This window comes from Triturus cristatus, chromosome 3_1 (genome assembly GCF_964204655.1).
Source record: "Triturus cristatus chromosome 3_1, aTriCri1.1, whole genome shotgun sequence".
Classification (NCBI taxonomy): domain Eukaryota; kingdom Metazoa; phylum Chordata; class Amphibia; order Caudata; family Salamandridae; genus Triturus; species Triturus cristatus.
Window position 1 is genome coordinate 211116181 of NC_140583.1, and position 14130 is coordinate 211130310.

At 41.7% G+C, this 14130-nt stretch overlaps 1 protein-coding gene across 2 annotated transcripts in view; it reads left to right on the top strand.

Annotated features, from left to right (window-relative positions):
• The window catches only part of ALPK3 (alpha kinase 3), a 1254386-nt gene that overhangs the window by 129830 nt on the left and 1110426 nt on the right, over nt 1-14130 (top strand). The gene's annotated exons all lie outside the window — the stretch shown is intronic.

Genomic DNA, 14130 nt, shown 5'->3' on the forward strand with positions numbered 1-14130 from the left:
GTACCAATTTTTGCGGCGACCTGTAGCATTCGCTTTTCCTTGCTTTATAGGAAGAGTTAAAAGGGCCTTAAGCTTAATAAAGCACTGTTCATGAAGGTTACAGATTTGATTTGGTGCCTCCAAATTTGGGGAAAAATTCAATATGGCACTCAGGGTAGATGCAACTTCCAACGATATGCCATCTAACAGGGCTGGGTCTGCCACTACCCTACACCATTTAAGCCTCCTATCATTAATCAGAATAGCATCTGCTGTAATACACTGGGCTGGAGGGGACCTTCCGGGCCCACCTGGGAGCTTTAACCTTAAAAACAATGGGTTATGGTCACTCTCCGGACGAACCACAACTTCCATGTCCTCCAGGAGGGACCAATACTCCATTTTAACCAGAATATAATCGATTCGACTTTTGCAGACCCCGTTATCAAAAGTCGGAAAACCAGCCTTATCCGAGGGGGTGCGACCATTTGCTGCTCTCAAGCCCCACTCCAGGCACAATCCTGACCAGTGTAATGCTGGCTCTGTACCCTTTTTAATATTATTCAGAGACAACGACGGGATATTCCACACTACATCCTCATCAAATCCCAGACTCACATCCTCACATAATAAGGGTTCAAAGGTGCAGTTTAAATCCCCAGCTATAAGAATTATTTTGTCTCTCCCAAGCAATTCAAGGAACGCGTCCAACTCCTCTATGATTTTCGGTGAGCGCCCATCTGTTCGTCCTCGGGCGTAAACATTAATAACAATAATGGCCTGATGGTTCTCCTTACATAACCTAATGCCCAAAATATCCGGGTTATTCACAAAAATTTCTGTTGGGCTATAACCAATAGATTGCCTGACCCAGATTACCAGGCCCCCTGACACTCTACCTCTTGTACCCTGTATGGCTGGTTTATAGAAATTTAAGAAACCTGCCCTAAATATTGGATCAGGGGCCCAGCTCTCTTGGAAAACCAAAATATCAAAGGTATCAATGAAATCTGCCCAGTCCTCTGAACCGATCCGCCCCTTCAGCCCAGCTATATTCCATGAGGCAATCTTAAGTACCGTATCCTGACTGGCAGGAACTACTAAATTCAGGACACTCGGCTCTATTCCTATCTCCCCACCATCGGAGGAATAGGAGCCACCCCTCATATTGCCATCCATATCACTTGCAATAGCCATCCCGACCCCTTCTCAGGAGGACCACCCTCCTGACAAGTTGGGCAAGCCATACTGTGGGCACCAACTACCACCTTAGCATGGTTACTGGGGTGGCCCCCTCCACCAGATACGTGGGGAAGTCAATCGATGCCCTCCAAACCAGATAACGGTTCGAAGCGATTACACAATTGGGGGAAAAAAGGAGAATGTAGCACCCCTTCTGATGATAGTCTCTCGACAGCTCTTAGAGATATTAGAGGGTTATAGTAGGGCACACCATGTCTTTTGGGATAAAAATAACTAAGTCCCAGTGACTGCACGTCTCCCAATCTCCCATACCTCGCTACCCTGCGTATAAAATCCACCACCCATGGGTCTTTAAAATTTATGATAACGCAATCCCCCTCCAGATCCTTCGGACAATGACCTACCCAGTTTACTCTTCTCACGCTCAAGATCTTCGTAGCCGTGAAGGGTGGAATGGGTCTATGTTTATTTAACCAAAAAACAACTTTATTTTTGAGATCCCCATGAGACTCCGGTAAACTCCCCAAAACTGGAGCTACACCTGTTAAGATGATCGTGTAGGGGGTAGCTTCTAAGGGTAAGTCAGTACTGAGGGGGCCCGGTTTGGTGACGTTCTGCGGGTGGGTGGAAGAATTTTTTTAGGACACTCCCCGATGCACCAATACTTGGTTTAGTCTGTGTAGTTGGATTATGGCTGCCCCTCACAGAATCCTGAGGCAAAGTAACATGGGTAGGCTTAGAGGTACTTGGCTGGAGCAGAGGTGTAGGTTTAAAACATGCCTTCGTTTGAATCGTATCCTGGACAGTAGAAACCGATTTGGGCAAAATATCATTATTTGGGCTCCCACCCCTGGAGACCGTTGAACCTATATTATTAGAGGCAGACCGGATATTAGTTCGTATAGCAGAGGCTAAATGGGGCCGCTTAACAATAGCAACAGGACCCTGTGATTCAAAGATACTAGATGGAATAGAAATTGGCGATGCAACTTGAGCATTTACTAACTTATTTAACAATCCAGAGTTAGTATTAACAACATTCTCAAGTGCATCTAATTAAGTATTCATAAGTCTAGTTCTTTCTAATAGGGGAAGCATAAGAGTTTTTAATAATACCTCCATTTTACCCAAAAGGTCATCAACATTATTATTGCTTCCAAGGCGGGAATCTAAGATCCTAGGTAAATCATGGGAGGGCGGCAGTGTAGCATTAATAGCCGATACGAACTGAGAGCCAGGTGGCTATAGTGTACTATTTGTTTTAAAATTTTTGAGACTCCACCCCTCTTGCGGCCCTTACTTCTCTTCCTCTTGCGGGGCAAATTCCTCGAAGATTCCCCGTTGAATGATGAGTCCAATAACGGTGGGCTCACTAATAACGCACTTCCCCCTCCCCTACCAACAACAGAATCTCTAGCATTTGAATCACTATCGAAGGAATTAGAAGGCAAATCCTCAGCCTCAGAGTGGACATCCACCAAAACTGTAACCAAAGGAGCATTAGATCTCGTAAGGGGTATTTGGGGGCTAGCCACTGAGGCAATAGGGCCTAGGGAAGAACGTTTCCCTGTAATAAGATCGATAGAAAGTCATTTCTCAGCAAAGGCAAACTCCTTCTCTAGGATTCCTGTTGCTTTTATTAAAAATGCATCCAAAGGACCAGTAACTACCCCCCTCGAAGTCTGCAGTTGGACATTTCACTCCTTCCCTGAACGTAAAGACATAATTCTAACCGACTAGTATAGCATAAACAACAAAGAAAGATAAATAAGCAAGCAAACCAAGGAGGGTGTCCCAACCCAACCTCGGCCGACCACGGACGGCCACAGACGGTCCCGCCCTTGTCCCGGGCTTCTCCCGGGACGCTCCCGCACGCTTCCGCTCAGCGGGGAAGATGGCCTGATGAAATAGGGGTAGGTAATGGCTGGGGGGCAGGGCTATCAGGGAGAGCGGCCCTGGTGTTTCGTAGCTGGGTAGGAGGGACTCCTGGGAGATGGAGTCCCTGGTTACAACGCTCGCAGCCCTGCAGCAGCAACCGCACACCCCACAGCAGACTCCAGTGGCCCAACCCCTCCTCCGTCCAAAGTCCACAAAATCAATCAGGGAACAAGATGTGGGGCTTTCAGGAACAGCGCTCAGGCAGCTGCGGAAAACTGGACCACAGAGACCCAGCAAGTAAGCAGCAGCAGAGTCCCAGTAAGGTTCTGGAGGCAGTGAATTTTATCACCGTAAGTTGGGGGCAGGGCTATCAGGGAGAGCGGCCCAGGTGTTTCGTAGCAGGGTAGGAGGGACTCCTGGGAGATGGAGTCCCTGGTTACAACGCTCGCAGCCCTGCAGCAGCAACCGCACACCCCACAGCAGACTCCAATGGCCCAACCCCTCCTCCGTCCAAAGTCCACAAAATCAATCAGGGAACAAGATGTGGGGCTTTCAGGAACAGCGCTCAGGCAGCAGCGGAAAACTGGACCACAGAGACCCAGCAAGTAAGCAGCAGCAGAGTCCCGATATGTTACTAAATTAAGTTTTTCTAAGTCCGTAGTATGTGTAGAAGTAGTGTGTTGTTAAAAACAAATACTAGTGTTATTAGAAATAGGTTTTTGAATTCCCGTAAGGATTTGCGGTTGTATCGTAACGCTTTTTTGTGCAAAAGAAAATCTTTAATGAGTTTCTGATATTTGATATTCTGCAATACTATTTCAAAGGTGGGTTAAACATTTTTAAGGTGTGTTATGTATTATGCAGTTGTGCGTCACTCTTTGTTGTGTACATTGGTAGATGGATTAGGGATTATGGTAGTTTGTATATGTTTGTGGAAAGGTGCAGATGAAGTAAGCCACATAATATTAGGTGTTTCTTTGAAATCGGAAGCGCAGTCTGTCAAGTTTTAAGGTCTGCATGGTCTTGTGACTGAGGGATGTCTCTACTTGCACATGTATTTGTCATATGTGTTATGCATTTGAACATGTTAGATGTATAAAAAAGAGGTATACATCTATTTGTATGTTTCTTTCATTTATAACAGAAGCAAAAAATACAGATACAAGCATGCATACTTTCGATAGTAAGGTGAGACTTATAAAAGAGATATATGAAGGGTTGGTAGTTTATATTTGCTAGGACCAAGACTCTGAGTAATCACAGAGTAGTGAAGCTGCAAGCGAAAAGTGAGGTTTTAGACATGTTGGCACAGGGATTACTGATTAGGGAATTTTGTATGAGTCTGGTGAATGGTACAGTAGAAGTACGCCACATAATTGTAGGTGTCTTATTGAAATGAGAACTGCAGTATGTCAAGTTTTAAGGTCTGCATGGTTTTGTGATTGAGGTATGACTGTGCTTGCACATTTATTCTCACATGTGTTATGCATCTGAAAATTACACTAGCAAAAGGTACAGACATATGAATGGATGCTTTTAGGAATATTGCTAGGCCCAACACTCTCAGTAGTCTCTGAATACTGATGCTGCAGTAAAAGTGAGGTCTAAGATATGTTGGTAGAGGGAATAGTGATTAGACAATGTTGCTTGAGTCTGTGAAAAAGCACATTTGAAAAACGCTGCTTAAATTTAGGTGTCTCTTTCAAATGGGAAATGGAGTCTGAATAGTTAGACATTCTTTATGGTCTTGTGACTAAGGTATGTCTCTACTTGCACATGTATTCTGACATGTGTGATGCCTATGAAGATTGTAGAGATATAAAAAACAGGTATACATCTATTTGTATGTTTCTTTTATATATGATGCCACTAGGAAAAGATACAGACACATGCATGCTTGCTTTCTAGAATATAGTGAGAGTTACAATACACACATGCAAAGGGTTGCTGCTTTATATTTGGCTAGGCCCAACACTCTCAGTAGTTACTGAATAGTGATGCTTCAGCACAAAAGTGAGGTTTAAGATATGTTGGCAGAGGGATTAGTGATTAGGCAACCTTGTATGAGTCTGTGAAAAAGTACACATGAAAAACGCTGCTTAAATTTAGGTGTCTCTTTCAAATGGGAAGTGGAGTCTGACAAGTTTAAATGCCTTTAAGGTCTTGTGACTGAGGTATATCTTTACTTGTACATGTGTTATCACACGTGTTATGAGTGTGAATTTGTTAGAGGTATAAAACACAGGTATACATGTATTTGTATGTTACTTTTATATAAGATGTCACTAGTAAAAGGTACAGACACATGCATGCATACTTTTCTGAAGATAGAGAGACTTACATCGGACACATCGAAAAAGTTGATGATTTGTCTATGGAAACGCCCAACACTCTCAGTAGTTGCTGAATAGTGAAGCTGCAGCACAAAAGTGAGGTTTAAGATATGTTGGTAGAGAGATTAGTGATTAGGTTAACTCATATCAGTGTATAGAAATGTCCACCTCAAATATGCCACATAAATGTAGGTGTATCCTTGTGATGGGAAGTGCATTCAGGCAAGTTGAAGGTACTTTACGGTCTTATGATTGAGGTATGTCTCTACTTGCACATGTATTCTTACATGTGTTATGCCTATAAAGGTGGTAGAGGTATAAAACCCTGGTATACATCTATTTGAATGTTCCTTTTCCTATATGATGCCACTAGGAAAAGGTACAGGCACATGCATGCTTGTTTTCTGGAATATATTGACAGTTACATCTCTGTTCTCAAGCACTAGCCATGCACTGATCTAAGGAAGTAGATATTACTCTTGGACTCATGAATTCATTCAGGCGCTCCCATGCAGTTATGCCATTAATGAGGCACTACCTATACTCACATCTAATCACTCAGGCATTAACCATACATTCATGCAATCACCCAGGCACTACTATTTCACTCAAACATTAACTCGGGCACTACCCATGTACTCATCTATTCACTCAGGCACTACCCATGCACTCATGCAATGACCCCGGCATTATCCTTACACTCATACTTTCACTCAGGTACTCCTCATACACTCATTCAATCACTCAGGCACTACCCCTGCACTCATAGAATCACCCAGGCAGTACCCGTGCACTCATGGAATCACACAGAAAACTACTCTTGCACTCATAAATTCACACATGCATTACTCTTGCACTGATCCATTCTCTCAGGCTGTACCCATGCACTCACCCAGTGATCCAGGCACTAGAGTTGGATTAATTAATTCACTCAGACACTACCTATGGACTCATCCATTCACACAATCACTACCCATACACTCATGCAATGACCCAAGCATTAGCCCTGCATTCATACTTTCTCTCAGATATTTCCCATACACCCATACAATCACCCATGCACTACCCCTCCACTCATGTAATCACCCAGGTACTGAACTATTCTCTCAGGCACTACCCATGCACTCATCCAATGACCCAGCCATTACTCTTACAGTCATCCTTTGACTCAGGCAGTACCCATGCACTCATACAGTTAAGGAGGAACTACCTATACACACATCCAATCAATCAGGCATTACCTACGCAATTTTGCAATCACCCAGTACTTCTTTTGCACTCAGATAATACAGATACACTCATCCATTCCTTCAGGTACTACTGATGCACTCGTGCAATGACCCATGGATTACTCTTGAAGTCATCCTTGTACCCAAGCACTAGCCATTCCCTGATCTAAGGAGGCAGATATTACTCTTGCACTCATTAATTCACTACCAATGCAGTTAGCCGGGCAGTACCACTGCTCTAATGCAATCACCCAGGCACTACTCCTGTACTCATGCAATTATCAACATACTACCCATACACTCATACAATCATTCAAGCACTAATCTTGTAGTAAACCATTCTCTTAGGCAGTACCCATGCACTAATCCAATGACCCAGGCGTTACTGTTAGTCATCCTCTTACTCAGGTACTACGCATGCACTGATGTAATCAAACAGACATTACCCTTGGAGTCATAAACTCTCTCAGGCAGTACTCAGGTATACATCTATTTGTATGTTTCTTTTATATATGATGTCACTAGGAAAAGGTACAGAAACATGCATGCATGCTTTTAGGAATTTAGAGGGACTTACTACAGACACATTGAAAACGTTGCTGTTTTGTATTTAGCTAGGCCCAACACTCTCCGTAGTTGTTGAATAGTGAAGCTGCAGCACAAAAGTGTGGCTGAAGACATGTTGGTAGAAGGAATAGTGAATAGATTACCTCGTATCAGTCTATGTAAAGGAACACTCCAAGTACACCTTATAAATGTAGGTGTCTCCTTGAAATGAGAAGTGCAGTTTGTCATTTTTAAGTGACTTTATGGTCTTATGACTGAGGTATGTCTCTACTTGCACATGTGTTATGACTATGAAGATGGTAGAGGTATAAAACACAGGTATATATGTATTTGTATGTTTCTTTTATATATGATGTCACTAGTAAAAGGTACAGACACATGCATGCATGCTTTTATGAATATAGAGAGACTTACAACAGACACATTGAAAAAGTTGATGCTTTGTATTTGGAAAGGCTCCACACTCTCAGAAGTTGCTAAATAGTGAAGCTGTAGCACAACAGTGAGGTTTAAGATATGTTGGTAGAGGGATTAGTGATCAGTATAACTCATATCAGTGTATAGAAATGTACACTCTAAATAAGCCACATATTTAGGTGTCTCCTTGAAATGGGAAATGCAGTCTGTCAAGTTTAAGAGACTTTATGGTCTTATGATTGAGGTATGTCTCTACTTGCACATGTATTCTCACAAGTGGTCGATGCTATGAGATGAAAGATGGTTGTCCCATTCCAAAAGAAAAGATGGTTCCTAGGAATGTAGAAGAAGTAATAGCTGAAGAAGTTCAAGAGAGGCGTACACAAGCTCCGGTATATAAGTGGGATTGTAGTAGTATTTACAGTATTCGACAGGAATCTATTGACATATTATGGATTTTTATACAAGGATATGCCCAAAAAAATCTTAAACAGAAGATTAAGATGTTACAGGGAATAGATCCATGTAAAGTAAGAAAACATAATAACTTGCAGGGTCATTCTCTGGCTTGTCTCTCAAGAAAAGTATGTCAGAGTACTTTCCATCATTTAAGAATGTTAGGAGTACACCACTCAGAAATGCGGACGTTAGTAAGGAGACTCTACTATGTAAAAAGTCCTGCATTATATTTAAGTGAAATGAACACAGCTCTTTTGCACAGTTCAGTATCAAATGTAAAAACAGATTGTGATGATATACAGTTTTGTTTTTTTGGTTCACAAGAGGAGTGTAGAGAAAGTGAGTACTTGATAAGTGTAGGTGTTGAAGAAGAGGTGGAAGATATCAGTAATGACGAGTTTGCACAAGAAATTACAAAGTTTAAGACAATTTCATCTGAAAAACCAAACTATGTTTGTATTTGTTGTCGACGTACTCACTATTGAAGTCAAACTAGGAATGTTGATCTATATTTAAAAAGGGAAAAGGAAAACAATAAGTGGCAGCAATTTGGTGCCTATTTATTGGTAGGTCGGTTTGTGTTGGCTACTGATCAACGTATATGTAAATATTGTTACAAAAAATTTGAAGAGAACAAAATACCAGCTAGAGCAGTATTTAACAACTTAGAGTTGGTAGCTATTCATCCAGAACTGGCAGATTTGAATGCATATTAGTCCATTCTTATTCAATCTGTGCACCCATTTCAGGCTATAGTTTGTATGGAGCCTAAAACAGGTAAGGTACCTCCAACAGATTTACAAAGAGGTCTGAAAGGAACAGTTGTGTATTTACCTTTTAGATTTTAAGAAAAATATTGAAACTGTTGGAATAGACGGGGAGGAAAATGAGCCAGTAGTTATTCTAGTTAATGGTGTACCAACAAAGAGTCGAAAAATATGGCAAGAGTTTGTAGATGTTAATAAACTTCAAAAGGCTCCATTATATCTGGTACAGAATAATATTTTTTATGTGAATGTAAATGTTGATGAACAGGAAATATGCTTAGAAGATGAAACAGAAATTTCAAATGGCCAAATAGAAAAAGTGGACAAGTCTAGGACTGAAGAGATCTATGAACTTTACACTATGCATCCTCTACATTCAGAAGAAGTGAAAGGAAACAGTATTACATTATTTCAAATGAAGGAAGCAAAGGGCACACCCATGAGTGTATGGGGAAAAAAGTTTAGAAGCTCGTTGTTTTCCACAGCTGTTACCCCCTGGAAAAGTTGGCCGATTTGATGAGCGGGATGTACAGATTCCAGCTTCAGAATACCGCTTGACAAGATTGTACTCTGAAGATCCAAGATTTCAACAGTGCCTTACATATATATTTCATCTTTTGTTTGAAAGTGATTTGTCTGCACTTTCATATGCAGTGAACCACATATTAAAAAACAGGAGTTCATCCTCAATGTTTCTGCAAAAGAATTCATGGATAAAGTTCAAAACACAGATGAACATATAGAATCACAGTTAATTAATTTGATGGCATGTCAACGTGGTACCAATAAATATTGGTTTTGTCATCATTGTGACCTTAAATGTATGTTAAGAAACTTAGGTACCCCTACATGGCTTGTAAGACTTAGCTGTGCTGAATATCCATGGGACGATCTACTTGAATTTCTACGAGAAACAAATTCAAATGTAAAAAATATTGAATTGAAGATACCTGGAGAACTCTGTTCCTTGGATCCTGTAAATGTCTGCAGGTATTTTAATCATAGGTTTCAAACTATGATGTCATTTATCTGCAATAAAAATATTCCTCCTGTTGGAGAAGTTACTGATTTTTTTTGGTGAAAAGAGTACCAAGCCAGAGGTGCTCCTCATATACACATGCTATTTTGGATGAAGAATGCTCCAAATTTGGAAGTGATACTGATAAAAGTGTTCTGTCTTTCATCGAACTTTATGTTACCTGTGCCATTCCAAGAGAAGGAGTACAAAACAGCTTGAGACAACAGGTTTTACGGTTTCAAAGTCATTGATGTGGAAAACACTGCTGACGAAAATACAAGTCTAAAGAGAAATTGTATGCAAAATGTTGTTTTGGATTCTGACGTCCAATAATTTCTAAAGGAAGAGTAAATAGTTTAATGTCAGCAGTAAGGCATACAGTAACTCAGAAATTTCCGAAGAATATATACAACTTAAAAAAAAGAAGATTCAAAGTATATTAATGACTACAATGTAGCGATTTTGAAAATATCAAATGCAAACATGGACATTCAGTATGTTGCAGATAATTCAATTGCTGTTGCTCGCTATGTTACATCATATATTACCAAATCTGATTTCCACCTCCCTCGACTCCATCCTCCCCATAAAAACTCGTGAGGAAAAAAACGGGAAAATGGGCTCTGCCCCTTGGTACACCCCTGAACTCAGATCTCTCCGCAAAGAGTGCAAAAAAGCAGAGAGATTGTGGAGAAAGGACTGGCTCCATGCCAGTAAGGACGCCTACCGCAGCTCGGTAAGAATCTATAAATCTACCTTGAAGCTTGCCAAAGCCGCCTACTATGACGCCAGAATAAAAAACTCCTCCAACTCGGCGAGGGAATCTTACCTCATAGCCAAAGAAGAACTACTTAAAATACCAGTGCCACCATCATCGCACCCACCTCCTCCGGACAGAAGTAAGGAACTGGCTACCTACTTCGATTCCAAAATTGCCCGGATACTAGCCTCCCTCCTACCTACCAGTCCATCCAACCACACGGACAAAGAGGCGGCCACTAACCCTATGGGTAACAGCCTACACCCTCAGCTGTCCACATTTAGAGCAGTATCTTTGAACGAAGTAGTCTCTACACTGGCCAAGATGAAAAGCGGCTCTCCCCTTGACCCTGCCCCTGTAAGATTCTTAAAAACAGTGTCCCCTAGCATAGCTCCCACTATCATGGAACTAATCAACATCTCTCTTTCGCAAGGCTCTGTTCCTCCGAACTGGAAGAGCGCTGTTGTCAAGGCTCTTCTTAAAAAACCTCAACTGGACCCTGATGACATGGCCAACTACAGACCAATCTCGCTTCTCCCATGCATCAGCAATATGGCTGAGAAATTGGTTAATGTGCAACTTTCCCAGTACCTCGAGGCCAACAAACTCCTGCGTCAGTCTCAAACTGGATTCCGCCCCGGCCATGGCACGGACACCGCACTCCTCGCTGTCATCGAGGAGGCAAGGTGCATTCTGGATTCAGGAGGATCAGTGGCAGTGATCCTCCTGGACCTCAGTGCAGCCTTTGACACGGTGGACCACCGTGTCCTTCTCCATCGTCTGGCCAGGGCAGGAATCGCGGGCGCTGCGCTCGCTTGGATAGACTCTTTTCTATCAGGCCGCTCATTCCAGGTTTGGGACGGCAACTCACACTCTGCCCCTCTACCACTCTCAAGCGGAGTCCCCCAGGGGTCTTCGCTTAGTCCCACCCTGTTTAATGTTTACATGGCCCCCCTTGAGGATGTCGTTACCCCTTACGGGATAAAAATAGTGAGCTATGCGGACGACATGCAACTGGTCGTCTCATTATCTCACCTTGACAACCACCCAGACAACCTATTGAACTGCCTCCAGGACGTTCACAGCTGGATGAGCGAGTCCTCTCTGAAGCTCAACGGAGCGAAAACTGAAATCATGCTCATGGGCAAGAAATGGACAACCATTCCCCCGTCGGTCTGGCCAGACGTTTTCGGTGAGGTGCCAACCCCGAAAAAGGAAATTAAGACACTGGGAGTCTGGCTGGAACCTGAGCTGACCATGAAGACCCAGGCAGCCAAAACAGCAGGAATCTGTTTTGGACTCATGCGATCCATCCGCAAGATCCTTCCACTTCTTCCTCCCCTATCCAGAAAACTACTGGTTCAGGGTCTCATTCTTGCCCGGCTAGACTACAGCAACGCCGTCTACCTCGGTGCCCCCGAATCCACCTTGGCGAAACTCCAACGCACTCAAAATGCGGCAGCGCAGCTCATTATGAGTCTCCCCCCCAGAGCTTCGGCCAGGCCTGCCCTCAAGGCCCTACATTGGCTTCCTGTGCGCCAGAGGGTAGAATTCAAGGCTCTGTGCACTGCCCACAAACTCATCAACGGTGTAGGCCCAGCTGCCCTGAAAGACATGGTCACCCCCTACAAAGCTCCCAGACTCCTGCGCTCGGACAACGAACGCCTGGCCACTGTCCCTAGATTCAGGAAGGTACGCACCGGTGGGCGACGCTTTGCGGTCAAAGCGTCCACAGGATGGAACTCACTTCCTCGCAGCCTGCGTCTGGAATCCTGTCACCTCCTCTTTCGTAAAAGATTGAAAACTTTCCTTTTTCCCAAATAGTATCCCTCCCCCTCCCCTCAGATCTCCACTGATTTCATAGCGCGGGGATGCCTCCGGGTCACCAGGCGCTCTATAAATCGCTAAATAATAATAATAATAACTAGATTAGAAGCACACAACATTAAAGGGATTACTTCACATCGATTACTTATGCTACCAGTTGAGCATGATAATAAATTGGAATACCAGAAGCTATCTGGAGAAGTTTGCTATGAAGTCTCTAGAGTTCTGAAGAAAATGAAACTTTTAATCATTGAGGTGAGCATGGTCTCAAACGTAATGCTTGCCTTTGTACATTTAAGAATGTAACAGATTTTAAAAACAGATTACGATGTTCTGTTTGGAGGAAAACATTTAATTGTATTTGAAGATCTACTACAACTTACTCCTGTAAAAGTACAACCTGTTTTTAAAACACTTCTCCATGAAGACACTAGGAAATCTTTGGGAAGTATTGGAAATGTGAACATTTGGTTACATTTTTAATTTAAAGAACTTATTAAGAAAATGCGACAAGCAAGTGATGAAGATTATGGAAATATTCTTCAAGATATAAGAATTGGTGTCTTGATGAAACATGGTAAACAAGCTTTAGAAAGTCAGCAACTAAGGAACTTGTTTACAAATGGAAACACAGCGAATGAAATAATGTACAATAAGCTTGGAGAAAAGAAGTCTATAGTTTGTCTAATGCCAACACTGCAAGAGTGTTCTACATTTAATCAAGAACTTTCGAAACTGGTAGAACAAAAAATTGTGGAAATTGGAGTTACTGATAAAATTGAACACCAGGGAGTGACTATTCTTCTCACAGAGAAACTACAGGTTCAATTGCATCTAAATCTACAGGATTAGAGAAGACTTTACATGTATGTAAAAACTATAGGGTAATTTTACGGGGTAGTTTGAATGTAGAAGAAGGTTTAATAAATGGAGCAATTGGAAAAAGTAGTTGATTTTGTTAAATTTCAGAACAGAGATGAAATAGAATTTTTGATTATAAAATTTGATTAGATTAAAGAGGTAAGCTAGATGGACGTAGTGTTGTACGTTTTTTGCTTGTAAAAGATTTGTATGTTCGGATAAAATTGTTTCCCCTGTCTTTAGCATATGAAGTAACTATTCATAAATCTCATGGTTTAAGTATAGACAGTGCTTTTGTAAATATTGGAAGTACAGTGTTCAAAGAGGGAATGCCATACTTTGCATTATGTTGAGTAAGAACATTATCTGGTTTGTATTTCATTTTGATGAGAAGAAGGTTAGTGCTGATGCAAATTGTGTAAGAGAGTATAATCATTTAAGAAGACTTTATACATCTGATTTTGGTGAATATCCAATATATAAGACATGTGTAGTGTCCAAAACAGAAATATGTCAAACATTCAACTGAAGTAAAAAAAAAGAATACAATTGAAGTGAAACTTGAAGGTGTTGATGACATTGTAGGATACCAGTTGGAAAATAGTTCAGGTATCAACTGTTATGCTAATGTGATTCTGAATGTTGTGTTTTATCTACAAGATCTTCATTATGAAATCATGGGAAATCATGAAAAAAGATTCTGTTCTTTACTAAATCATGTATTTCAACAGTTGATAACTGACAGAAGTAAAATCCATACTGCTTCTGGCATTCTGCATCTTTTGGATATATGTACTGGTTCTTCGACATTTACTCTTTTTTTTTTTTTACA